The 27,658-nt window shown below is 37.3% G+C and overlaps 1 pseudogene; it reads left to right on the plus strand.

The window, feature by feature from the left end:
* The first annotated feature begins 3,307 nt into the window (after window positions 1–3,307).
* Window positions 3,308–27,658, plus strand: part of LOC147615213 (uncharacterized) — a 66,123-nt pseudogene continuing 41,772 nt past the window's right edge.

The raw sequence follows: 27,658 nt of genomic DNA on the forward strand, positions 1-27,658 counted from the left end.
TGTACGCATCTTCGTATACTGAAGACCTGTCCATGTCTCAGTAGGCCCTACCTGCGCAATTGCTTTCACCATTCTTTTCCATTGGTCTGTCCTTAACACATTGAAGGATATATTACACTCAATAAGAGTACGACAAATCTCCATTTCTACCACCCTTTGCCGCTCCTTTACCCAAGCTTGTGATGAGATACAAGAACGCAAAGTGGATTGCTTTGATGCCTCCCCTGTACCTCTCGCATCTTGTGGCAGGAGGTCCTCATCATCAGCAATACGTGCCCTCTTCCTGCCTGTGGGGTGGATTGGGCTGAAGCCGAAAGACTTTCACCCTCATCTACTGTACCTGAACCTGTAACATCTCCAATAAAAGCATCATGGAGAGCATCTTGCGTACTTTCACCACCTCTAACACTGCTTGCACCACCCATTGCAGGACAATTCTCCGCAATCAATTGGTCCCTCAGCTTGTGGTATTTTATCACATGGACCACATTGATTGGTGCACCCGATACCTGTCATGTGCTTGATGACGCGAGTTATGGTGCTAGTGTAATTTGGTAAAATTGTGCTGATAAAATTATGATAATCATCATTTTGCATTTAACCCTTGGTTAATGCCTATAAATCTCACTCAAATTCAAGATTATTCACAGCCATAGATGCATTTGGGAATGTGCATAAGAATGGATGCTATATGCATTATGTATTGGGCACATTGCATCAGTGTAAAAATGGGATCAGACATTGCCCTTGTCCAGAATAAGGCAAGAGGTAAGACCTCCCGCATAGATTTGGGTTTGCATTGCATAATGACACAAGATAAACATCAAAAACCCAAAGGAACTATCAGCAAAACATTGAAACATGTTGCTCACATGGAGCAAGAAGACCTGACGGACAAGCTCATGGCCCCAGCCATGAAAGAAGAAGAACATCTCCTTCCAAGAGGAAGATCCACACCAAGAAGATCTAGAGGAAGAATTGAAGGAAGACATGGACACGAGAAGAGAAGCTGCCACAAGAAGAGAAGCTTCCACAAGAAGACTGAAAGAAGAGGAAGACACGGACGCATGGAGAGAAGCTGCCCACCACGACAAAAAGACTGAAGAGAAGAGAAGATGTGAGGCTCCAAAGAGTGAGGAGCCATGTGAAAATCTCTGAGAGAGAGAGAGAGAGAGAGAGAGAGAGAGAGAGAGAGAGAGAGAGAGAGAGAGAGAGAGAGAGAGAGAGAGAGAACCCCACAACCCAATGTAACATGCCCCAACAAAGTAAAACCACCTCTGAGCCACCGATGATGTAGGCCACGTGGTAGATAGATGTATGTGTGGGCACTTTAGTCAAGGTCGCGGGCACTTATCGTAAGCCTTGGACACATAGAGAGAGAGAGTGTCAAGGACTATGAGTTTAGGGACTGTAGACATTGGTCGCGGACTATCAAGTAAGAGGGAAACTTGGTATAGGGTCCAGGTGTGCTAGAGAGTATTCACTTGAGGGGAGGTGTTGAAATATACAAGTGAATAGGGTGTGTGCGGGAACAAGCCCTTGGTTAGAGGCTGTAAAAGAGAATCTGTAAATGTGAGAGAACCTGTGAAAAGGTGAGAAGAATCTACTAGGAGAGAATAAAGGGTAGCATGAGAAGATTTAGGAAGTGTGGAGATATTCTGGGAAAAGTGAAGAGGTGGAGAGAATCAAGCAAAAGAGGTGGAGATATTCAGGGAGAGGTGGAGTGAATCAAGGAGAAATCAGTGGGATTTGATGCTTGGATGTAAACTCTATAAATTGAGGCATTGGCCTAATGAGAATTTGTTGGTTTTTGATTATCCATGCCTACATTAAGCTATTTGCTAATTACTCACTTAATTATTTACTAATCACTTTGTTAATGATGTTGATTCTAGTATTTGATCCACCATAGCTCATCAAACATTGCTCTAATTTCAACATGAAACACTTGAGAAACCACTTGTGTGGGCTTCAAGGGTAGTTACCAGTGCCCGTAGGATATCCACGTCACATGAATCTACGCTCTGGTTGGGTGCTAGAGTCTGAGCAACTAGAAAGCGTTTCAGCAGGCTCACACCATCCCTCCATGTTAGCATCTTGGCCTTCAGTTGGAACCCAAGGAAGTGCAACCCAAGACCCATGAATAGCGGCTAGTGACTCGTCCTCTGACTTTGAAGTCATGGAAGGGCATCCTACCTAGAACTCTGAGTTAGGCTTAAAAATTAGCTGAATCCTAAGCTTGGCTCTGATACCAGGTTGAATTTGCAGTAATGTGATGAGCTATGGTGGATAAAATACAAGAATCAACATGATTAGCAAGTAATTAGAAAGTGATTAAGATAAGATTAGTGCATAATTAATCTAATAGTATAATGTAGGCATGGATACTCAAAAACCAGCAAACCAATGCCTCAATTTATAGCTTGTAAAATCCACAAGGTGCCAAAGCACCCACTCCCACTGATTTCTCCTTGATTTGTGCCACCTCCCCTACATTTGGGGATACCTTTTCCTAGAATCTTTCCACACCCCTATATTCACTCATGCTACCCTTGATTCTCTCATCCAGTAGATTCCTCTCACCTTTTCACTGCTACCCACTCATTTACTGACTCCCTTTTACAATCTCTAGCTAAGGGCTTGTTCCCACACACACCCATTCACTTGCATATTTCAACATGATTAAGAAACATGAAAAACTGCAGAGTACAATACCCGACCCCCTTCATTATCACTCTATAAAGGGGTGTGATAAACAATAGTATCTCTTTGCATTACCAAAAAAAAACATGCAAAAGCATTGAGTATAAAAAATGTTTGACATTGGGGGTTGAATATATATAAATAAAGAACATATTAAGATCAATTCACTTTGAGAATTAAGGTCATATATGAGATTAGTGATAGCATATTTATGCCTCCATATAAATGGTTTGCAAGTGATTATAATATTCTATTTTTGTATAGCAACGCTTGCTTTAACCTAGAGCAGGTTAAATTAATAACAAAACCCTCTTGAATTGAGGGGAGGAGGGGAAAAACTGACCACCTCAAAATTTCCAAGTTATAATTAGATGAAATTAGGATCAAAAATGCTTGTTTATCTATTTATTGTTGATGCAGCAAAAACGTGAGCCTTATCTCAATGATAGCAGAGGTGAGGAGTGGTGGGGGTAGGCTCAAATTTTAATGGCTCACATCGAGAGGGCTGCCACATCTACACTTTATGGAGAGGGCTAGCCACCGCCAAATCTACAATAATGTCGGACTAGTCACCCATAATACCAACGTGCAGTTGACCTATGTGATGGTGGCAGATCTTTTGAAGCCTCTGTTTTTCAAAAGCTTCAAAGCCATGGAGGGCCCAAGGTGGTGGTGGCAGAACAACAATGTGAAAGGTTTTAAAGAACTAGTAGGCTAACCCGTGCGAACAACTAAGAACAAGTATATAATTACCAGCTTGATATTTATCAAATTTTACCTCTCCTCGAACATCCCAAACCTCCAAATTCTTGCTATGTGGTAGCTTCGTGAAACTTTTGCGTTATATAATATACAAAGAAGAGAAGTGAACCTCTTCCTCTTCAACCTTCACAACAATGTGACTTAAGGGGGATTCTCTAAGGTAGGTTACACCATTGTATATACATACACTATATGTGTGTATGGGCTACCTACCCCTCACTCTCTCACCCTCCCCCCTCTCTCCCTGAGTACGTCCTCATCACACGACTATAAGCATGGAGTCTTAAATGCCCATTACAAATGGGATGTATGCTTACACACAATCCCACCGCCATTTTTGAGCCATCGGATCCTAGTAAACTAGGGGTATTAAATTAGGGTTTCCAGCATTAAGTAAATTAGGGGGGGCTATTGATGACTGTGGATTTGGGATAGTGAAAAGGTAAACTGTTAGAATTAGGGTTAGGGTTTCAAAAATGCACACACACAAGATAGAGAAGCTTGAGAGCACACAAACTCACTAGATTAGATTGAACAAATGTGTGCCAGATACAAAAGATAAGTACACACGCCAAAATGAGTATACCATGAGGTAGATCTGTCAAATACCAGGTGTCATTCTTGAGTATAGAGTTATACTCATCCTGCATAGCATGCATCCAATGATCATCATCCTGTGCTTCCTCAAAGGAAATAGGTTCCTCCTCATTACATAAAGTAGAAATGAGAACATGATCCACATGAGAATAATCTGCATGATGAGAACCTACAGGAGTTCTACTAGGTAAAGGAGCTGCCAACTTGCTATCCCTCAATGTCTGCACAAGCCATTTTGGCATATGTTTAGATTCTTCTATGGCTGCTCTCTCCTCATCCACTACATCCTCAATAATTACCTCATCAAAAGACTGATTTACAGGTTGATTTTGCACCTGCAAAGGCTAAATTTTAGTACTTGGTTGAGCATTCAATTTCTCTACATATGGCTGTCCTCTATTAAACAAACATAGGAGCGAATCAAACATGTCATGTGAGCATACATTTTGCCATTTTTGCATGAAAGCATGGATTGAACTGAGTTTTCAACAAAAACAACATCTCTACTTACCAAAATCTGCTTTGAGGCTGGATGGTAGAGTCTATGTCCCTTGCTTTCTGAACTGTAACCCACAAATATGCATTTAACTACCTTATCATCAAGCTTATTGCATTGTTGATCAGGCACAAGAGCATACGCAAGACAACCAAAAACACGCAAATGAGCCACAGAAGGCTTCCTGCCATGCCAAGCTTTATAAGGAGTTTTAGACTGCAAGGCCTTGGTAGGGCATTTGTTCACAACACATAGTTTGCGCACATAGTTGCCTCTAACCAAAAACCATGAGGTAAATCTTGGGCTTTCACCATACATCGTGCCATCACCATGAGAGACATGTTCTTCCTCTCAGCCATACCATTTTGCGGAGGTGTGTATGGCACTGTACATCGATGCCTTATGCCTTTTTCAGCCATATATGCATGAAATTCCTTGGACATATACTCCCCCCTCGATCTGAATGAAGGGTGCCAACTTTACATTCACATACATTTTCAGCCATGGATACAAAGTGCCTAAAGCACATAAAAACCTCTGACTTCTACTTTAATGGATACACCCAGCTATATCTAGAGTAATCATCAATAAGAGTGACAAAGTTGAGATATCCCCCAATAGATGGTGTCCTCATAGGACCACATACATCACTATGTATAAGCTGTAACTTCTTAACAGCTCTCACAGATCCATCCTTTGGAAATGATGCGCAATGCATTTTACCATGAATACACCCCTCACATACATGTCTAGTAGGGGTCTCAAGAGTTGGCAACTTAGAGACCATATCATGCCTTTGAAGGCGTAACAAACTGCCATAATTTAGATGGCCAAATCATGCATGCCATAATTTTGCATCACTCATAGCACGAGTCGTTAGAGACTGAGCAAGCATCATGCTGCAACTTCTCAAATACATCCATCTTGTATAGGCCATGAAACAAGGTACCTGAGGTAATAATAGAATAACCATCATTTCTATCATGAATTGTACATCTGTCATCCACAAATTTCACCATCAAGCCTGACAAGGCTAAGGCTAAAACTGACAGCAAGTTCTTCTTAATGCCTGGCACATATAAAAATTTAGAAAGAGTAAATATGCCCTCATTTGCAGCAGTGAGCACAACTCTACCAACTCCTTTGATAGAATACGAGGAACCATTTGCACATGTGATGGTTCCTGCACTTGGGACAAATTCCATAGATGAGAACAAATTGAAGTAATGTGCTTACTAGCACCACTGTCAAAGTACCAAGCATTCAATTCTGCCACTTGGGACAAATTCCATAGATGAGAACAAATTGAAGTAATGTGCTTACTAGCACCACTGTCAAAGTACCAAGCATTCAATTCTGCCATTGACTTATATACATCATGAACAGAAGGGTCAAAACTGCAATGTATAGTCCATGCCCAATCATCTTGAGCAAAACTTGCAGATTCCTTCTTCTCTGCACTTGGTCTCTGCACTTGGTGTGCAGATGCATCAGCCACCACAGCCATGCCCGATTGTTTCTTTTTCTCCTTCTCTAGCCTTTTCTTGCACTCATTTATGTAGTGCCCTAGTTTCCTGCAATAGTGACACTTGCCCTTCTTTTTAGGCTTATCACCTTCTTTCTCTGCATCCTTACCTGAGGATTCTAATTTTGGCTTATAGCCACCATGCGAAGAAGCTTTACCTTTGCCTTTCTGACTGGCAACAAAAGCTTGGTCACCAACTCGCATAACAGATCTGTTTTACCTAGATTGCTCTTCTTGCTAGAGTACTGAAATCAGCTCATCAAATGTAAGGGCATTTGGATTTCCCTTCATCTCATGAGTCTAAGGGTAGAGGCAAAACTCTGATAAGAATCCAGAAATGCAGTGAGAACTGTGGGTACCAATGTACTATCATGTAAGATCCCTGTCCCCCCCGCGCAACGAGGCGTCACGGCACGGCCCCGGGGGGGCTGCGGGGGGCGTCACGGCACGGCCCGCGGGGCGTCACGGCACGGCCCCGGGGGGGCTGCGGGGGGCGTCACGGCACGGCCCCGGGGGGGCTGCGGGGGGCATCACGGCACGGCCCGGGGGGCGTCACAGCACGGCACCGGGGGGGCTGCGGGGGGCGTCACGGCACGGCCCCGGGGGGGCTGCGGGGGCGTCACGGCACGGCACGGGGGGTGGGGGGGCGTGAGGGCACGACACGCGGGGGGGCGAGCCGAGAGGTGTTCGGGCACGGCACCGCGGGGTGGCGGGCCGAGGGTTGCTCGAGCACGCACCGCGGGGGGCCGGCGGAGCGTGACGCCACGGCACGCGGCGGCGGGTCGAGGGGGGCGTCCCCGCGCAACGAATTCAGGGGTGCTAGCAGCGGAAGTAGCACGGGGGGTAGGGTCCCACACTCAGGGCCTCGCCCCCACGGATATCCGGACAAGAGATTAATCCATCGGTTCTTCCAAAACCGAACCCGAAAAAACTTCCCTTGCCCGGAAAGCATGGGCGATTCCTCCAGGATGAATTTTTCTCTAAGATAGTCAAAAGCCTTAACTAACTGAACTGATCTGACCAAACCCATAGTATCAAAGTTAGATCAAGGAAAAGATTGCACTTGGATCATAGAGACCAACACTTTTTTCCTCATTGAGAGGCACAGCCGTTTGATTCTTTTCCATAGAACAATTTTTATCCGGGATTTACTTCATCTATCGTACCATAACAGAATTGAGTCTCATTTTAGGGATCCATCAGTCTAGCCTAACCCCATCCAGAGTCCCGTGGGTTAGCCAACCGCCCAACCACTGTAGTGATGGGATCTAATTAAGAATTTGGTTAGGTTTTGCCCCGGGTACTAGGGAAAAGACTTCCCAGGCCCCCTAGCTGGATATTCATGCAAACTTTAAACTAGTCACACCACTTACACACCCAATATGAAATTGCCTTTTTCACAGAATTAGCATCTTCTAAAAACAATCTTTTAATGAAACCATTTTGTCACTGATCATAATCCTCGAAATCTCCGGTTGAATCCATATTCCAATCATTCCTTCATCATCGGTGTACCTATGGCATCATTGGCAACCAGAACGCTCACCACCTGTCCACTCAGGGGCCTTTTCGATAGTTCCTAGCTCATAGTAACCGACAATATATTCACGTATCAAAAATGGAATCTCCATTTAAGATCAGCAAGATCAACCAATGGATCCATATAAAAGAGCCATGGACTCATCCGTTGAGGACCAGCAAGGTCAATCAACGAGATCCATGCCCGAATTCAGAAAACAAATCTTACTCCTTGTTCCAATATCTTCCCCGACGAACGTGTGGGTATCTTTGGTGACCTAGAGCCCGAGCACCATCACCCTCTAGGATCCTTCGCAGGTCACCTAGCGCTTCACTCATAGGCCGCTTCCTTGGTCCCTCATCCTTGGTCAGCACCCTCTAGGATCCTTCGCAGGTCACCTAGCACTTCACTCATAGGCTGCTTCCTTGGTCCCTCATCCACTGTACCGGAAGCTCACCATTTAAATCAAACTGAGGCTGGTCAAGACCTCGGTTGACCTTGCTACGCGAGACGTCCTGCAATTGCAACTTTAACAGATAGGTCTCCACGACCTCATTCACAAGACGGTCAAAATGCCTCCCCAACATTCTTGACATAAAATAGTCATTTTAAAACAGATTTCACATATAAATACAGTTCCAACAATATTTCCATTTTTTCTCTTCACTCCACATCCTTTCACATTAGTCCCCATCTTTTCTCATCTTCTCACAATTTTTTTTCCTTCATCAATCCCTATCACATCACATCATTCCCACATCAAATCACATCCAATCATATCATCCACATCATCCATACATCCATCCACATCATCCACCCCAATCCACATCATCCATACATCCATCCATACATCCATCCACATCAATCCACATTATCCACACATCCATCCACACCTTCCATACATCCATCCACATAATCCACACATCAATCCACATAAAATCACATACATTAACATCTATCCAGTTTACATCGCATCTTATCACATCCATTTCACATCACATCTCATACATTCACATCCCGATTCACATGCTAACACATTCATTCACGTCCCTTATCGTTCATTCACATCCCGATTCACATGTTATCACATTCATTCACATCCTATATCATTCATTTACATCCCGATTCACATGTTATCACATTCATTCACATCCTATATCATTCATTTACATCCTGATTCACATGACATCACATCTCATCTATTCATTCACATTTATCTGATTCGCATCACATATCATCATATCTATTTACCTTTCATTCTCATCACTTCTATTCTCATCACATCCATCCATCCATCCATTCTCTTCCATCTATCTGATTCGTATTACATATCATCACATCTATTCACCTCACATTCTCGTCACTCCTATTGTAAGATTCCTCCCCAGCCTCTCAAGATGACCAACATCTTTCCGTGTAATTAAATTCCTCTTCAAAAATATAAAAGATCTTGTTTCTAACCGTTTTAACTTAGAGAGAGAATATTCAAATTTTGAATATTTTTAGATAGAAAAATTTCTCATATTATTAAAATGAATTCCCTTGAAACAGAAATTCAAAAAGAACTTTCCAATGTGCAATTAGAATTTATTGGAAATGGGTATAAAAGGATCTTAGCCTAAGGGTTTAGATTTTCAGAAATTTTTGGATTATGGTCCAATTAAGGTTCCTATGGGCCAATAGCATCAATCCATGTGTAGGCAGGAGATAAATCCAATTTTGTAAAAGAAGATACCCAAAAATGAGTAAATGCTCACATAAGGTGAAGAGTTGAATATGTACAAGGTTTATTAATAAGAAACTATGAGTAATTTTAATAATGTGAGATATTTTAGATATAATGATTTCATTTTGACACATATGTAAGGAAGGGGAGTCCCTTCAATACTCACATAAGATGAAGAGTTGACTATGTACAAAGTTTATTAGTAAAAAAACTAAGAGCAATATTAAAAATATGAGATATTTTGGGTATCCAAAAATGAGTAAATGCTCACATAAGATGAAGAGTTGAAAATGTACAAGGTTTATTAGTTAAAAACTGAGCTATATTAAAAATATGAGATATTTTGGGTATCCAAAAATGAGTAAATGCTCACATAAGATGAAGAGTTGAAAATGTACAAGGTTTAATAGTTAAAAACTATGAGCAATATTAAAAATATGAGATATTTTGGGTATAATCATTCCATTTTGACACATATGTAAGGAAGGGGAGTCCCTTAAAGGAGGTGTATATTTCACATGCTTGAAGGAGTTTTAAACTAAAAAATAATGTGATATTTTTATCTCTCCTCTCTCTTGAACCAAACCAAATCAAAAGGGAACCAAACCGAATAAAAAAGGAACCAAACTAGGTCCAAATCTAGTCCAAACTCAACCAAACTAAATTTGGAAAATTCTAGAATTCAGTTAGCTTTGGTTAGAGCTTCCCTCTCCTATAAATAGAACACGAGTCCTTTGAAAAAAAGGGGGAAGAATTTTACTATACTAGAGTTATGCTGAAATAATGCTAATTTCTACTATTCTCTAAAATTCTCTCCAAATTGAAGAAATTGGAGCTTCCCTCTTTCTTCAATCCCCATTGGTGGCTCCATCAACATACTTAACCAATTGATTGGTTGAGGGCCTCTACCGTGAACAAAGAATCAAGCAATTTGTAAGGTAAATGGTGAATTTTGATCTTTTCTATAATTTCTCAATGCTTCTCTCTTCTCAACCCCTCTCAAGCTTGAGAAGCTTAATTGGAATGGTCTTTGAATGCTATTGAAGTTAATTGATGAATGGTAGTGAAGAGTTACATAATTTGATGAATGCTATTGAAGTTAATTGATTAATGATAGTTAAGAATTACATAAATTTCCATTTATGCTTAATTCAAATGGTTTTTATGTAATTTCTCTCTCTCACTCAAGAAATGGTCATACTCATGACCCATTCTCAATCCAAATGAAGCTTTTCATAAAGCTTTTCCTTAATCCAAGATTAATATATACTTGAGGCCAAATTAATGGCTTTTTTCTATGCTTTTAGTTTATGTATTTCATGAATATTGATGATTCAATCCATTATGGATTATTGATCCAATTAGGGATCATTCTAATTATTTCCTTAATGATAAGCTTTATCTCTTAGAAAAATTGAGATTTATCATAGCAGCGGAGCTATGGCAAAATTTTTATAAAAATTACGCATAAAATAATTTCATTCAAAGCATGAAAAGAGGACTTCCTACAAAATTCTAGGAATTATCATCCTAAATTAATTGAAAGATATTCATTGTAATCCTAGAGAAATTAATTTTTATATTATCATAATTAGATTTCATGCATAGAGGTATGCATAAAAGATTATTATTTTAATGTAAAAGTGTTACTTTTATCATATTTGAATTTCATGCATAGAGGTATGCATAAAAGATGATTATTTTATTATAAAAGTGTTACTTTTATCATATTTGAATTTCATGCATAGAGGTATGCATAAAAGATGATTATTTTATTATAAAAGTGTTACTTTTATCACAATTGAATTTCATGCATAGAAGTATGCATAAGAGTTGATTATTTTATTATAAAAGTGTTACTTTATCATATTTAGATTTCATGCATAGAGGTATGCATAAAAGTTGATTATTTTATTATAAAAGTGTTACTTTTATCACAATTGAATTTCATGTATAAAAGTATGCATAAGAGTTGAATATTTTATTATAAAAGTGTTACTTTTATCATATTTGGATTTCATGCATAGAGGTATGCATAGAAGTTGATTATTTTATTATAAAAGTGTTACTTTTATCACAATTGAATTTCATGCATAGAAGTATGCATAAGAGTTGATTATTTTATTATAAAAGTGTTACTTTTATCATATTTGGATTTCATGCATAGAAGTATGCATAAAAGATATTCTTTTTATACTAAAAGTGTGATTTTCATCATAATTGGATTTTATGCATAATTTAGATGCATAAGAGAAAGTCTTTTATTCTAAAAGTGTAATTCCTACCAAATTGAATTTATGCATAGGAAGATGCATAAAAGATTGATTCAAAAGTGTCATTCTTATCTAAATTGAATTTATGCATTAGGAAGATGCATAAAAGATTGAATTTTAATTCAAAAGTGTCATTTTCATTTAAAATGAATTTATGCATAGGAAGATGCATAAAAGATTGATTTTTACTTCGAAAGTATTAATCTCCTTAAATGGAATTTATGCATAAATAAATGTGTAAAGAAATCTTATATCAAATATAAGAATTCTCTTGTATTCTATAAATAGATATGAGATGTGATAGGATGTGATAAGAGGTGTATAAGATGTGATAAGAGGTGATAAGATGTGATAAGAGGTGATAAGATGCTTATGAAATAAGTTAACAGGTGATAAGATGAATTAAGATGTGATAAGATGTGTATGAGATGAGGTAAGAAGTGTATGTGATAGGATAAGATGTATATGGGTTGTGATAAGGCAAGAATGGATGTGATGTAAAAGATTAGATGTGAAGGCATATGGGGTTATATGAATGGGAATGTGGAAATGGATGTATGTATGTGGATGTGGATGTGAATGTGGATGTATGGATGTAGATACGGATGTGGATGTATGTATGTATGTGGATGTAGCTGTGGATGTATAGATGTGAATGGGAATGTGGATGTGGATGTGGATGTGGAATGTGGATATGGATGTGTATATATGAATGTGGATATGGGATGTGGATCTATAAATGAGGATGTGAAAATGGATGTATGCATGTAGATGTGGATGTATGGATGTGAATGTGAATGTGTATGCGAATTAATGTGTCGTCGATATGAGGAAATGGATGAGAATGAGTACACATTGAATGGAATGTGGAATAAGTAATGTGGACTAAGGAGGGATAATGTGGAAAGATGAGAGTTCGATTTAGAAACTGTATTTTTGTGACTGTTTGTAAATGACTGTTTTATGTCAAGAATGCTGGGGAAGCATTTTGACCGTCTTGTGGATTAAGGTCATGAAGACCTAACTGTTAGAGTTGCAACTACTGAGACGGAGAGTCAATGGAGGACGTCTCGCGTAGCAAGGTCGACCGAGGTCTTGACCAGCCTCGGTTCGATTAAAATGGTGAGCTTCCGCCGGTACGGTGGATGAGGGACCAAGGAAGCGGCCTATGAGTGAAGCGCTAGGTCACCTGTGCGAAGGATCCTAGAGGGTGCTGACCATACGGTGCTCGGGCTCTGGGTCGCCTAGGATACCCACGCGTGCGTCGAGAAGGATATCGGAACAAGGAGTAAGAGTTGTTTTCTGAAACCGGGCATGGATCTGGTTGATTGACCTTGTTGGTCTTCAATGGATGAGTCCATGGCTCTTTTTATGGATCTGTTGGTTGATCTTGCTGATCTTCAACGAGAGTCCATCTTGATTTTTATAAGTGATTATATTGCCGAGTATTATGGGCTAGGAACTATTGAAAAGGCCCCTGAGTGGACAGGTGGTGAGCGTTCTAGTTGCCAATGATGCCATAGATACTCTGATGAAGGGATGATGGGAAATTAAGAATCAACCGGATAAATTGGAAGATTGTGATCAGTGGTACTATGGTTTCATTAAAGGATTATTTTAAAGTTAGCTGATGCTAAGAAAAAGGCAATTTCATATTGGGTGTGTAAGTGGTGTGGCTAGTTTTATGTTTGCATGAACTTCCGGCTAGGGGGCCTTGGAACTCTTTTCCTTGGTACCCGGGACAAAACCTAACCAAATTCCAAATTGGATCCCATCACTACAGTGGTTGGGCGGTTGGCTAACCCATGGGATCGGATGGGGTTAGGCTGGACTGATGGATCCGTAAATCGAGACTCAATTTTTGTTATTATGATAGGTGAAGTAAATCCCAGATAGTAATTGTTCTATGGATAGGAATCAACGGCTGTGCCTCTTGATGGGAAAAAAAGCGTTGATCCCAATGATCCAAGTGCAAGTTTCTTCCTTGATCTGACCGAGTACCTTTGTAGGTGCAGTCGCATCAGTTTGATCAGTAATGGTCTTGACTACGTTAGAGTAAAAAGTTATCCTGGTGGAATCGTCCGTGCCTTCCGGATAAAGGAAGTTTTTTTCGAGTTCGGTTTTGGAAAAACCGACGGATTAATCTCTTGTCTGGATATCCGTGGGGACGAGGCCTCGAATGTGGGACCCCTGTCCCGCGCGAGAAGTGCTACTTCCACTGCTAGTACCCCGAATCCGTTGCTCGGTGGGAACAGGGATCCCACAGTTGGTATCAGAGCGAATTGGTTAATAAAGATCAACTGAGAAACCAAATATGTCAAAAATTTATCAAGAAGCACAAAAAGGTTGTAATTGTGTGATATAATTCATACAATTTGATATTCAAACTAAAATTCGTAATTTGGTAATTGGGTCTTCAGATGGAAGTACCGCAATTATATAGAATCCCTGACTTGCTTGAGGCCTAGACATGATGGTATTTACCTTATAATTCCAAGGACGTGACTACCCGTATATACCGAGAGTATAATTGCAGCTCTTTACTGACAGTATATACGAGTAAATCTAAGACTTGAAATTATAAGCGTTGATGCTATCCAGAGGATGATTTCGAATGTGGTTGATATGATTTTTAATCCTGTTTGAGAATTGATGAATTGATTTGGATTCTGATTGAAAAATGATGATCCCTGAAATTTGGTTGAACTGTAATAAGCTGAGCGAAACCTCAATGAGGATGAATGGGACGAGTCCCTGTGATGATATTCATAACTGGAATGATGATAATGATTTCAGCAAATCACTATGAGATTAGTGGATTGTGCTGTCAAAGTGCTACTGTTAACACTTGACTCGGTATATCAAGTTAAGGGATGACAAATTGAGAACTTGCTTGACTGAAATTCCCGTGGAGGAATGTTCAGAAAGAAAGTTTTTCGATCTAATGGACCATTATCGTGTTAAAGATATGAATGATATGATCTGAAATGAATTGTTATTTAACGATGAGTTCTATATAAGGGATATTTATCCCCGTATTCTGATGGGTTGACCAGAATATAAGGAACCCCAGAATAAATTGGATCTTAAGGAAAAGAGTTGTCCTCTACTTTACGAGATGAGGACATCTCGCACTTTTTAAGTGGGGTAGAATGTAAGATTCCTCCCCAGCCTTCGAGGTATGCAGGAGTAAGAACCTCCCTTTTTTATCTTATAATTATTCCCTCTCTAAATAAAAGAAAGATTCTGTTTAAAAAAGGAAGACCCTTTTCTCAGAATACTTCTCAAAAGTCCCACCTGTTTTAAAGATTATGAACGATGAGTTCAGAAGTGAGAACCGGTGTTTTGGATGCCAAGGTTTTGGTCATCAATTAAAAGACTACCCAGGATCGACAGAAGCAGTATGCAGATAAAAAGAGGGCAGTCAGAGAATTCAAAGAAGCAGATATGGTCTTCATTCGAGTACGGCCCAAAAGAAGTTCTTTATCTCTTAGGAAGTATAAGAAGTTATCCCCCAGATATTGTGGGCCATATCGGATTTCAATGAAAGTAGGTGACTTAGCCTACAAGCTTTTTCTACCTCATCATCTCAAAGTTCATAATGTATTTCATATGAACCTTCTATAGAAATATGTGCCAAACCCAAATCATGGAAAGACGGTAAAACTTCAGTGACAAGATACCGTTGGCTTCTAAGTTACGCTAGCTCCTTCCTTTATATAAGTCGTAACTTTTACTTGTCGCTCACAGTAATCTTACTTCCATCGATCGCCTTTCTTTCTTAATCTCCTTCATTGGCTTGGCAACAGGAATTAGTTTTATCCATGATGATTTCTCACCTTCAAGACGCAAGCGAGTCTGTGAAGAAGGATTTTATAGAGCTGTATGAGCACTCACTTTTTCCTCACTTTGGGAACTTCTGTAGCTCAGACCAAATGGCGGACCTATCAAGACATAACTAGGGTAACACCATGGGGTCAGCAGCACTTTCGTAACAATGTCCGCTTGGCTATGGTTATTGAAGCTTTGGGTTTGGGTCCCCGATACTATTGCGCGATGAGATCAAGGCATATTGGGTTTTCTGAGCGGGTCTTCTTACTGGCGTGTTTTCTTCCTCATCAGAAGATATGCCTTTATCCCGTTTTTGGCTTGCCTCTCAGAGGTCCTTTTAATAGGTCACCTCATACCAATGAGATAGGTGCTGCAATAACCAGCCGAATTATTCCCATAGATGAGTTACCTTATACGTGTGCAGCTTGTGATGAGTGCTGCTTTTGTGACCACATGATGGACGGACTTATGGAATTGTAAAGAGTTCTTCTATCTTTACTGTATATGTTCCAAGAATGAATAAAGTTAAAATCTTGTTCTTGTCTTGAATCTTGCTCTCTTTGAGACTTTTCTTGGTGGTTAATCTTAATTAAATTTTCTCTTAGTCTCATATTCGTGCATCTTGCGAAAATACCCCCAGTCTGCGAGATGAGGACATCTCGCGTTTTTCAAGTGGGAGAGAATGTAAGATTCCTCCCAAGCCTCTCAAGATGACCAACATCTTTCCGTGTAATTAAATTCCTCTTCAGAAATATAAAAGATCTTGTTTCTAACCGTTTTAACTTAGAGAGAGAAAATATTCTAGAGAGAGAATATTCAGATTTTGAATATTTTTAGATAGAAAAATTTCTCATATTATTAAAATGAATTCCCCTGAAATAAAAATTCAAAAAGAACTTTCCAATGTGCAATTAGAATTTATTGGAAATGGGTATAAAGGACCTTAGCCTAAGGGTTTAGATTTTCAGAAATTTTTGGATTATGGTCCAATTAAGGTTCCTATGGGCCAATAGCATCAATCCATGTGTAGGGAGGAGATAAAATCCAATTTTGTAAAAGAAGATACCCAAAAATGAGTAAATGCTCACATAAGGTGAAGAGTTGAATATGTACAAGGTTTATTAATAAGAAACTATGAGTAATTTTAATAATGTGAGTTATTTTGGGTATAATGATTTCATTTTGACACATATGTAAGGAAGGGGAGTCCCTTCAATACTCACATAAGATGAAGAGTTGACTATGTACAAAGTTTATTAGTAAAAAAACTAGGAGCAATATTAAAAATATGAGATATTTTGGGTATCCAAAAATGAGTAAATGCTCACATAAGATGAAGAGTTGAAAATGTACAAGGTTTATTAGTTAAAAACTGAGCTATATTAAAAATATGAGATATTTTGGGTATCCAAAAATGAGTAAATGCTCACATAAGATGAAGAGTTGAAAATGTACAAGGTTTATTAGTTAAAAACTATGAGCAATATTAAAAATATGAGATATTTTAGATATAATCATTCCATTTTGACACATATGTAAGGAAGGGGAGTCCCTTAAAGGAGGTGCATATTTCACATTCTTGAAGGAGTTTTAAACTAAAAAATAATGTGATATTTTTATCTCTCCTCTCTCTTGAACCAAACCAAATCAAAAGGGAACCAAACCGAATAAAAAAGGAACCAAACTAGGTCCAAATCTAGTCCAAACTCAACCAAACTAAATTTGGAAAATTCTAGAATTCAGTTAGCTTTGGTTAGAGCTTCCCTCTCCTATAAATAGAACATGAGTCATTTGAAAAAAAAGGGGAAAGAATTTTACTATACTAGAGTTATGCTGAAATAATGCTAATTTCTACTATTCTCTAAAATTCTCTCCAAATTGAAGAAATTGGAGCTTCCCTCTTTCTTCAATCCCCATTGGTGGCTCCATCAACATACTTAACCAATTGATTGATTGGGGGCCTCTACCGTGAACAAAGAATCAAGCAATTTGTAAGGTAAATGGTGAATTTTGATCTTTTCTATAATTTCTCAATGCTTCTCTCTTCTCAACCCCTCTCAAGCTTGAGAAGCTTAATTGGAATGGTCTTTGAATGCTATTGAAGTTAATTGATGAATGGTAGTGAAGAGTTACATAATTTGATGAATGCTATTGAAGTTAATTGATTAATGATAGTTAAGAATTACATAAATTTCCATTTATGCTTAATTCAAATGGTTTTTATGTAATTTCTCTCTCTCACTCAAGAAATGGTCATACTCATGACCCATTCTCAATCCAAATGAAGCTTTTCATAAAGCTTTTCCTTAATCCAAGATTAATCTATACTTGAGGCCAAATTAATGGCTTTTTTCTATGCTTTTAGTTTATGTATTTCATGAATATTAATAATTCAATCCATTATGGATTATTGATCCAATTAGGGATCATTCTAATTATTTCCTTAATGATAAGCTTTATCCCTTACAAAATTGAGATTTATCAGTCATAGCAGCGGAGCTATGGTAAAATTTTTATAAAAATTACGCATAAAATAATTTCATTCAAAGCATGAAAAGAGGACTTCCTACCATATTCTAGGAATTATCATCCTAAATTAATTGAAAGATATTCATTGTAATCCTAGAGAAATTGATTTTTATATTATCATAATTAGATTTCATGCATAGAGGTATGCATAAAAGATTATTATTTTAATGTAAAAGTGTTACTTTTATCATATTTGAATTTCATGCATAGAGGTATGCATAAAAGATGATTATTTTATTATAAAAGTGTTACTTTTATCATATTTGAATTTCATGCATAGAGGTATGCATAAAAGATGATTATTTTATTATAAAAGTGTTACTTTTATCATATTTGGATTTCATGCATAGAGGTATGCATAAAAGTTGATTATTTTATTATAAAAGTGTTATTTTTATCACAATTGAATTTCATGCATAGAAGTATGCATAAGAGTTGATTATTTTATTATAAAAGTGTTACTTTTATCATATTTGGATTTCATGCATAGACGTATACATAAAAGTTGATTATTTTATTATAAAAGTGTTACTTTTATCACAATTGAATTTCATGCATAGAAGTATGCATAAGAGTTAATTATTTTATTATAAAAGTGTTACTTTTATCATATTTAGATTTCATGCATAGAGGTATGCATAAAAGTTGATTATTTTATTATAAAAGTGTTACTTTTATCACAATTGAATTTCATGCATAGAAGCATGCAGCATAAGAGTTGATTATTTTATTATAAAAGTGTTACTTTTATCATATTTGGATTTCATGCATAGAAGTATGCATAAAAGATATTCTTTTTATACTAAAAGTGTGATTTTTATCATAATTGAATTTTATGCATAATTTAGATGCATAAGAGAAATTCTTTTATTCTAAAAGTGTAATTCCTACCAAATTGAATTTATGCATAGGAAGATGCATAAAAGATTGATTCAAAAGTGTCATTCTCATCTAAATTGAATTTATGCATAGGAAGATGCATAAAAGATTGAATTTTAATTCAAAAGTGTCATTTTTATTTAAAATGATTTTATGCATAGGAAGATGCATAAAAGATTGATTTTTACTTCGAAAGTATTAATCTCCTTAAATGGAATTTATGCATAAATAAATGTGTAAAGAAATCTTATATCAAATATAAGAATTCTCTTGTTTTCTATAAATAGATATGAGATGTGATAAGAGGTGTATAAGATGTGATAAGAGGTGATAAGATGCTTATGAAATAAGTTAACAGGTGATAAGATGAATTAAGATGTGATAAGATGTGTATGAGATGAGGTAAGAAGTGTATGTGATAGGATAAGATGTATATGGGTTGTGATAAGGCAAGAATGGATGTGATGTAAAAGATTAGATGTGAAGGCATATGGGGTTATATGAATGGGAATGTGGAAATGGATGTATGTATGTGGATGTGGATGTGAATGTGGATGTATGGATGTAGATACGGATGTGGAATGTGTGGATATAGATGTGGATGTATAGATGTGAATGGGAATGTGGATGTGGATGTATGAATGTGGATGTGGATGTGGAATGTGGATGTATGGATGTGGATATGGATGTGTATATATGAATGTGGATATGGGATGTGGATGTATAAATGAGGATGTGAAAATGGATGTATGCATGTAGATGTGAATGTATGGATGTGAATGTGAATGTGTATGTGAATTAATGTGTCGTCGATATGAGAATGAGTACACATTGAATGGAATGTGGAATAAGTAATGTGTATGTGAATGTGAATGTGTATGTGAATTAATGTGTCGTCGATATGAGAATGAGTACACATTGAATGGAATGTGGAATAAGTAATGTGGACTAAGGAGGGATAATGTGGAATAAGTAATGTGGACTAAGGAGGGATAATGTGGAAAGACGAGAGTTCGATTTAGAAACTGTATTTTGTGACTGTTTGTAAATGACTGTTTTATGTCAAGAATGCTGGGGGAAGCATTTTGACCGTCTTGTGGATTAAGGTCATGAAGACCTAACTGTTAAAGTTGCAACTGCTGAGACGACGGAGAGTCAATGGAGGACGTCTCGCGTAGCAAGGTCGACCGAGGTCTTGACCAGCCTCGGTTCGATTAAAATGGTGAGCTTCCGGTACGGTGGATGAGGGACCAAGGAAGCGGCCTATGAGTGAAGCGCTAGGTCACCTGCGAAAGGATCCTAGAGGGTGCTGACCATACGGTGCTCGGGCTCTGGGTCGCCTAGGATACCCACGCGTGCATCAAGGAAGATATCGGAACAAGGAGTAAGAGTTGTTTTCTGAAATCGGGCATGGATCTGGTTGATTGACCTTGCTGGTCTTCAATGGATGAGTCCATGGCTCTTTTTATGGATCTGTTGGTTGATCTTGCTGATCTTCAACGAGAGTCCATCTTGATTTTTATAAGTGATTATATTGCCGAGTATTATGGGCTAGGAACTATTGAAAAGGCCCCTGAGTGGACAGGTGGTGAGCGTTCTAGTTGCCAATGATGCCATATACTCTGATGAAGGGATGATGAGAAATTAAGAATCAACCGGATAAATTGGAAGATTGTGATCAGTGGTACTATGGTTTCATTAAAGGATTGTTTTAAAGTTAGCTGATGCTAAGAAAAAGGCAATTTCATATTGGGTATGTAAGTGGTGGCTAGTTTTATGTTTACATGAACTTCTGGCTAGGGGGCCTTGGAACTCTTTTCCTTGGTACCCAGGACAAAACCTAACCAAATTCCAAATTGGATCCCATCACTACAGTGGTTGGGCGGTTGGCTAACCCATGGGATCGGATGGGATTAGGCTGGACTGATGGATCCGTAAATCGAGACTCAATTTCTGTTATTACGATAGATTAAGTAAATCCCGGATAGTAATTGTTCTATGGATAGGAATCAACGGCTGTGCCTCTTGATGGGAAAAAAAGCGTTGATCCCAATGATCCAAGTGCAAGTTTCTTCCTTGATCTGATCGAGTACCTTTGTAGGTGCAGTCGGATCAGTTTGATGAGTAATGGTCTTGACTACGTTAGAGTAAAAAGTTATCCTGGTGGAATCGTCCGTGCCTTCCGGATAAAGGAAGTTTTTTTTCGAGTTCGGTTTTGGAAAAACCGACGGATTAGTCTCTTGTCCGGATATCCGTGGGGGACGAGGCCCCGAATGTGGAACCCCTGTCCCATGCGAGAAGTGCTACTTCCGCTGCTAGTACCCCGAATCCGTTGCTTGTTGGGAACAGGGATCCCACAGTTGGTATCAGAGCGAATTGGTTGATAAAGATCAACTGAGAAGCCAAATATGTCAAAAATTTATCAAGAAGCACAAAAAGGTTGTAATTGTGTGATATAATTCATACAATTTGATATTCAAACTAAAATTCGTAGTTTGGTAATTGGGTCTTCAGATGGAAGTACCGTAATTATATAGAATCCCTGACTTGCTTGAGGCCTAGACATGATGGTATTTACCTTATAATTCCAAGGGCCGTGACTACCCGTATATACCGAGAGTATAACTGCAGCTCTTACTGACAGTATATACGAGTAAATCTAAGACTTGAAATTATAAGCGTTGATGCTATCCAGAGGATGATTTTGAATGTGGTTAATATGATTTTTAATTCTGTTTGAGAATTGATGAATTGATTTGGATTTTGATTGAAAAATGATGATCCCTGAAATTTGGTTGAACTGTAATAAGCTGAGCGAAACCTCAATGAGGATGAATGCGACGAGTCCCTGTGATGATATTCATAACTGGAATGATGATAATGATTTCAGCAAATCACTATGAGATTAGTGGATTGTGCTGTCAAAGTGCTACTGTTAACACTTGACTCGGTATATCAAGTTAATGGATGACAAATTGAGAACTTGCTTGACTGAAATTCCCATGGAGAAATGTTCAAAAAGAAAGTTTTTCGATCTAATGGACCATTATCGTGTTAAAGATATGAATGATATGATCTGAAATGAATTGTTATTTAATGATGAGTTCTATATAAGGGATATTTATCCCCGTATTTTGTTGGGTTGACCAGAATATAAGAAACCCCAGAATAAATTGGATCTTAAGAAAAAGAGTTGTCCTGTACTTTACGAGATGAGGACATCTCGCACTTTTTAAGTGGGGTAAATGTAAGATTCCTCCCCAACCTTCGAGGTATGCAGGAGTAAGAACCTCCCTTTCTGATCTTATAATTATTCCCTCTCTAAATAAAAGAAAGATTCTGTTTAAAAAAGGAAGACCCTTTTCCCAGAATACTTCTCAAAAGTCCCACATGTTTTAAAGATTATGAACGATGAGTTCAGAAGTGAGAACCGGTGTTTTGGATGCGAAGGTTTTGGTCATCAATTAAAAGACTACCTAGGATCGACAGAAGCAGTTTGCAGATAAAAAGAGGGCAGTCAGAGAATTCAAAGAAGCAGATATGGTTTTCATTCGAGTACGGCCCAAAAGAAGTTCTTTATCTCTTAGGAAGTATAAGAAGTTATCCCCCAGATATTGTGGGCCATATCGGATTTCAATGAAAGTAGGTGACTTAGCCTACGACCTTTTTCTACCTCATCATCTCAAAGTTCATAATGTATTTCATATGAACCTTCTATAGAAATATGTGCCAAACCCAAATCATGGAAAGACGGTAAAACTTCAGTGACAAGATACCGTTGGCTTCTAAGTTACGCTAGCTCCTTCCTTTATATAAGTCGTAACTTTTACGTCGCTCACAGTAATCTTACTTCCATCGATCGCCTTTCTTTCTTAATCTCCTTCATGGCTTGGCAACAGGAATTAGTTTTATCCATGATGATTTCTCACCTTCAAGACGACGCAAGCGAGTCTGTGAAGAAGGATTTTATAGAACCGTATGAGCCCTCACTTTTCCCTCACTTTGGGAACTTCTGTAGCTCAGACCAAATGGCGGACCTATCAAGACATAACTAGGGTAACACCATGGGGTCAGCAGCACTTTCGTAACAATGTCCACTTGGCTATGGTTATTGAAGCTTTGGGTTTGGGTCCCCGATACTATTGCGTGATGAGATCAAGGCATATTGGGTTTTCTGAGCGGGTCTTCTTACTGGCGTGTTTTCTTCCTCATCAGAAGATATGCCTTTATCCCGTTTTTGGCTTGCCTCTCTCAGAGGTCCTTTTAATAGGTCACCTCATACCAATGAGATAGGTGCTGCAATAACCAGCCGAATTATTCCCATAGATGAGTTACCTTATACGTGTGCAGCTTGTGATGAGTGCTGCTTTTGTGACCACATGATGGACGGACTTATGGAATTGTAAAGAGTTCTTCTATCTTTACTGTATATGTTCCAAGAATGAATAAAGTTAAAATCTTGTTCTTGTCTTGAATCTTGCTCTCTTTGAGACTTTTCTTGGTGGTTAATCTTAATTAAATTTTCTCTTAGTCTCATATTCGTGCATCTTGCGAAAATACCCCCAGTCTGCGAGATGAGGACATCTCGCGTTTTTCAAGTGGGAGAGAATGTAAGAATCCTCCCCAGTCTCTCAAGATGACCAACATCTTTCCGTGTAATTAAATTCCTCTTCAGAAATATACAAGATCTTGTTTCTAACCGTTTTAACTTAGAGAGAGAAAATATTCTAGAGAGAGAATATTCAGATTTTGAATATTTTTAGATAGAAAAATTTCTCATATTATTAAAATGAATTTCCCTGAAATAAAAATTCAAAAAGAACTTTCCAATGTGCAATTAGAATTTATTGGAAATGGGTATAAAGGACCTTAGCCTAAGGGTTTAGATTTTCAGAAATTTTTGGATTATGGTCCAATTAAGGTTCCTATGGGCCAATAGCATCAATCCATGTGTAGGGAGGAGATAAAATCCAATTTTGTAAAATAAGATACCCAAAAATGAGTAAATGCTCACATAAGGTGAAGAGTTGAATATGTACAAGGTTTATTAATAAGAAACTATGAGTAATTTTAATAATGTGAGTTATTTTGGGTATAATGATTTCATTTTGACACATATGTAAGGAAGGGGAGTCCCTTCAATACTCACATAAGATGAAGAGTTGACTATGTACAAAGTTTATTAGTAAAAAAACTAGGAGCAATATTAAAAATATGAGATATTTTGGGTATCCAAAAATGAGTAAATGCTCACATAAGATGAAGAGTTGAAAATGTACAAGGTTTATTAGTTAAAAACTGAGCTATAGTAAAAATATAAGATATTTTGGGTATCCAAAAATGAGTAAATGCTCACATAAGATGAAGAGTTGAAAATGTACAAGGTCTATTAGTTAAAAACTATGAGCAATATTAAAAATATGAGATATTTTGGGTATAATCATTCCATTTTGACACATATGTAAGGAAGGGGAGTCCCTTAAAGGAGGTGCATATTTCACATGCTTGAAGGAGTTTTAAACTCAAAAATAATGTGATTTTTTCATCTCTCCTCTCTCTTGAACCAAACCAAATCAAAAGGGAACCAAAAATCAAAAGGGAACCAAACCGAATAAAAAAGGAACCAAACTAGGTCCAAATCTAGTCTAAATTCAACCAAATTGAATTTGGAAAATTCTAGAATTCAGTTAGCTTTGGTTAGAGCTTCCCTCTCCTATAAATAGAACATGAGTCCTTTGAAAAAAAAAAGGGGAAGAATTTTACTATATTAGAGTTATGCTGAAATAATGCTAATTTCTACTATTCTCTAAAATTCTCTCCAAATTGAAGAAATTGGAGCTTCCCTCTTTCTTCAATCCCCATTGGTGGCTCCATCAACATACTTAACCAATTGATTGGTTTGGGGCCTCTACCGTGAACAAAGAATCAAGCAATTTGTAAGGTAAATGGTGAATTTTGATCTTTTCTATAATTTCTCAATGCTTCTCTCTTCTCAACCGCTCTCAAGCTTGAGAAGCTTAATTGGAATGGTCTTTGAATGCTATTGAAGTTAATTGATGAATGGTAGTGAAGAGTTACATAATTTGATGAATGCTATTGAAGTTAATTGATTAATGATAGTTAAGAATTACATAAATTTTTATTTATGCTTAATTCAAATGGTTTTTATGTAATTTCTCTCTCTCACTCAAGAAATGGTCATACTCATGACCCATTCTCAATCCAAATGAAGCTTTTCATAAAGCGTTTCCTTAATCCAAGATTAATCTATACTTGAGGTCAAATTAATGGCTTTTTTCTATGCTTTTAGTTTATGTATTTCATGAATATTGATGATTCAATCCATTATGGATTATTGATCCAATTAGGGATCATTCTAATTATTTCCTTAATGATAAGCTTTATCCCTTAGAGAAATTGAGATTTATCAGTCATAGCAGCGGAGCTATGGCAAAAATTTTATAAAAATTACGCATAAAATAATTTCATTCAAAGCATGAAAAGAGGACTTCCTACCATATTCTAGGAATTATCATCCTAAATTAATTGAAAGATATTCATTGTAATCCTAGAGAAATTGATTTTTATATTATCATAATTAGATTTCATGCATAGAGGTATGCATAAAAGATTATTATTTTAATGTAAAAGTGTTACTTTTATCATATTTGAATTTCATGCATAGAGGTATGCATAAAAGATGATTATTTTATTATAAAAGTGTTACTTTTATCATATTTGAATTTCATGCATAGAGGTATGCATAAAAGATGATTATTTTATTATAAAAGTGTTACTTTTATCATATTTGGATTTCATGCATAGAGGTATGCATAAAAGTTGATTATTTTATTATAAAAGTGTTACTTTTATCACAATTGAATTTCATGCATAGAAGTATGCATAAGAGTTGATTATTTTATTATAAAAGTGTTACTTTTATCATATTTGGATTTCATGCATAGAGGTATGCATAAAAGTTGATTATTTTATTATAAAAGTGTTACTTTTATCACAATTGAATTTCATGCATAGAAGTATGCATAAGAGTTGATTATTTTATTATAAAAGTGTTACTTTTATCATATTTGGATTTCATGCATAGAGGTATGCATAAAAGTTGATTATTTTATTATAAAAGTGTTACTTTTATCACAATTGAATTTCATGCATAGAAGCATGCATAAGAGTTGATTATTTTATTATAAAAGTGTTACTTTTATCATATTTGGATTTCATGCATAGAAGTATGCATAAAAGATATTCTTTTTATACTAAAAGTGTGATTTTCATCATAATTGGATTTTATGCATAATTTAGATGCATAAGAGAAATTCTTTTATTCTAAAAGTGTAATTCCTACCAAATTGAATTTATGCATATAGGAAGATGCATAAAATATTGATTCAAAAGTGTCATTCTCATCTAAATTCAATTTATGCATAGGAAGATGCATAAAAGATTGAATTTTAATTCAAAAGTGTCATTTTCATTTAAAATGATTTTATGCATAGGAAGATGCATAAAAGATTGATTTTTACTTCGAAAGTATTAATCTCCTTAAATGGAATTTATGCATAAATAAATGTATAAAGAAATCTTATATCAAATATAAGAATTCTCTTGTATTCTATAAATAGATATGAGATATGATAAGAGGTGTATAAGATGTAATAAGAGGTGATAAGATGCTTATGAAATAAGTTAACAGGTGATAAGATGAATTAAGATGTGATAAGATGTGTATGAGATGAGGTAAGAAGTGTATGTGATAGGATAAGATGTATATGGGTTGTGATAAGGCAAGAATGGATGTGATGTAAAAGATTAGATGTGAAGGCATATGGGGTTATATGAATGGGAATGTGGAAATGGATGTATGTATGTGGATGTGGATGTGAATGTGGATGTATGGATGTAGCTACGGATGTGGATGTATGTATGTATGTGGATGTAGATGTGGATGTATAGATGTGAATGGGAATGTGGATGTATGAATGTGGATGTGGATGTATGAATGTGGATGTGGATATGGAATGTGGATGTATGGATGTGGATATGGATGTGTATATATGAATGTGGATATGGGATGTGGATGTATAAATGAGGATGTGAAAATGGATGTATGCATGTAGATGTGGATGTATGGATGTGAATGTGAATGTGTATGCGAATTTATGTGTCGTCGATATGAGGAAATGGATGAGAATGAGTACACATTGAATGGAATGTGGAATAAGTAATGTGGACTAAGGAGGGATAATGTGGAAAGACGAGAGTTCGATTTAGAAACTGTATTTTTGTGACTGTTTGTAAATGACTGTTTTATGTCAAGAATGCTGGGGAAGCATCTTGACCGTCTTGTGGATTAAGGTCATGAAGACCTAACTGTTAAATTGCAACTGCTGAGATGGAGAGTCAATGGAGGACGTCTCGCGTAGCAAGGTCGTCGACCGAGGTCTTGACCAGCCTCGGTTCGATTAAAATGGTGAGCTTCCGGTACGGTGGATGAGGGACCAAGGAAGCGGCCTATGAGTGAAGCACTAGGTCACCTGCGGGTGAAGGATCCTATAGGGTGCTGACCATACGGTGCTCGGGCTCTGGGTCGCCTAGGATACCCACGCGTGCGTCGAGGAAGATATTGGAACAAGGAGTAAGAGTTGTTTTCTGAAATCGGGCATGGATCTGGTTGATTGACCTTGCTGGTCTTCAATGGATGAGTCCATGGCTCTTTTTATGGATCTGTTGGTTGATCTTGCTGATCTTCAACGAGAGTCCATCTTGATTTTTATAAGTGATTATATTGCCGAGTATTATG

Source organism: Cibotium barometz, chromosome 40 (assembly GCF_041138505.1).
Source record: "Cibotium barometz isolate CiBa-2024 chromosome 40, ASM4113850v1, whole genome shotgun sequence".
Classification (NCBI taxonomy): domain Eukaryota; kingdom Viridiplantae; phylum Streptophyta; class Polypodiopsida; order Cyatheales; family Cibotiaceae; genus Cibotium; species Cibotium barometz.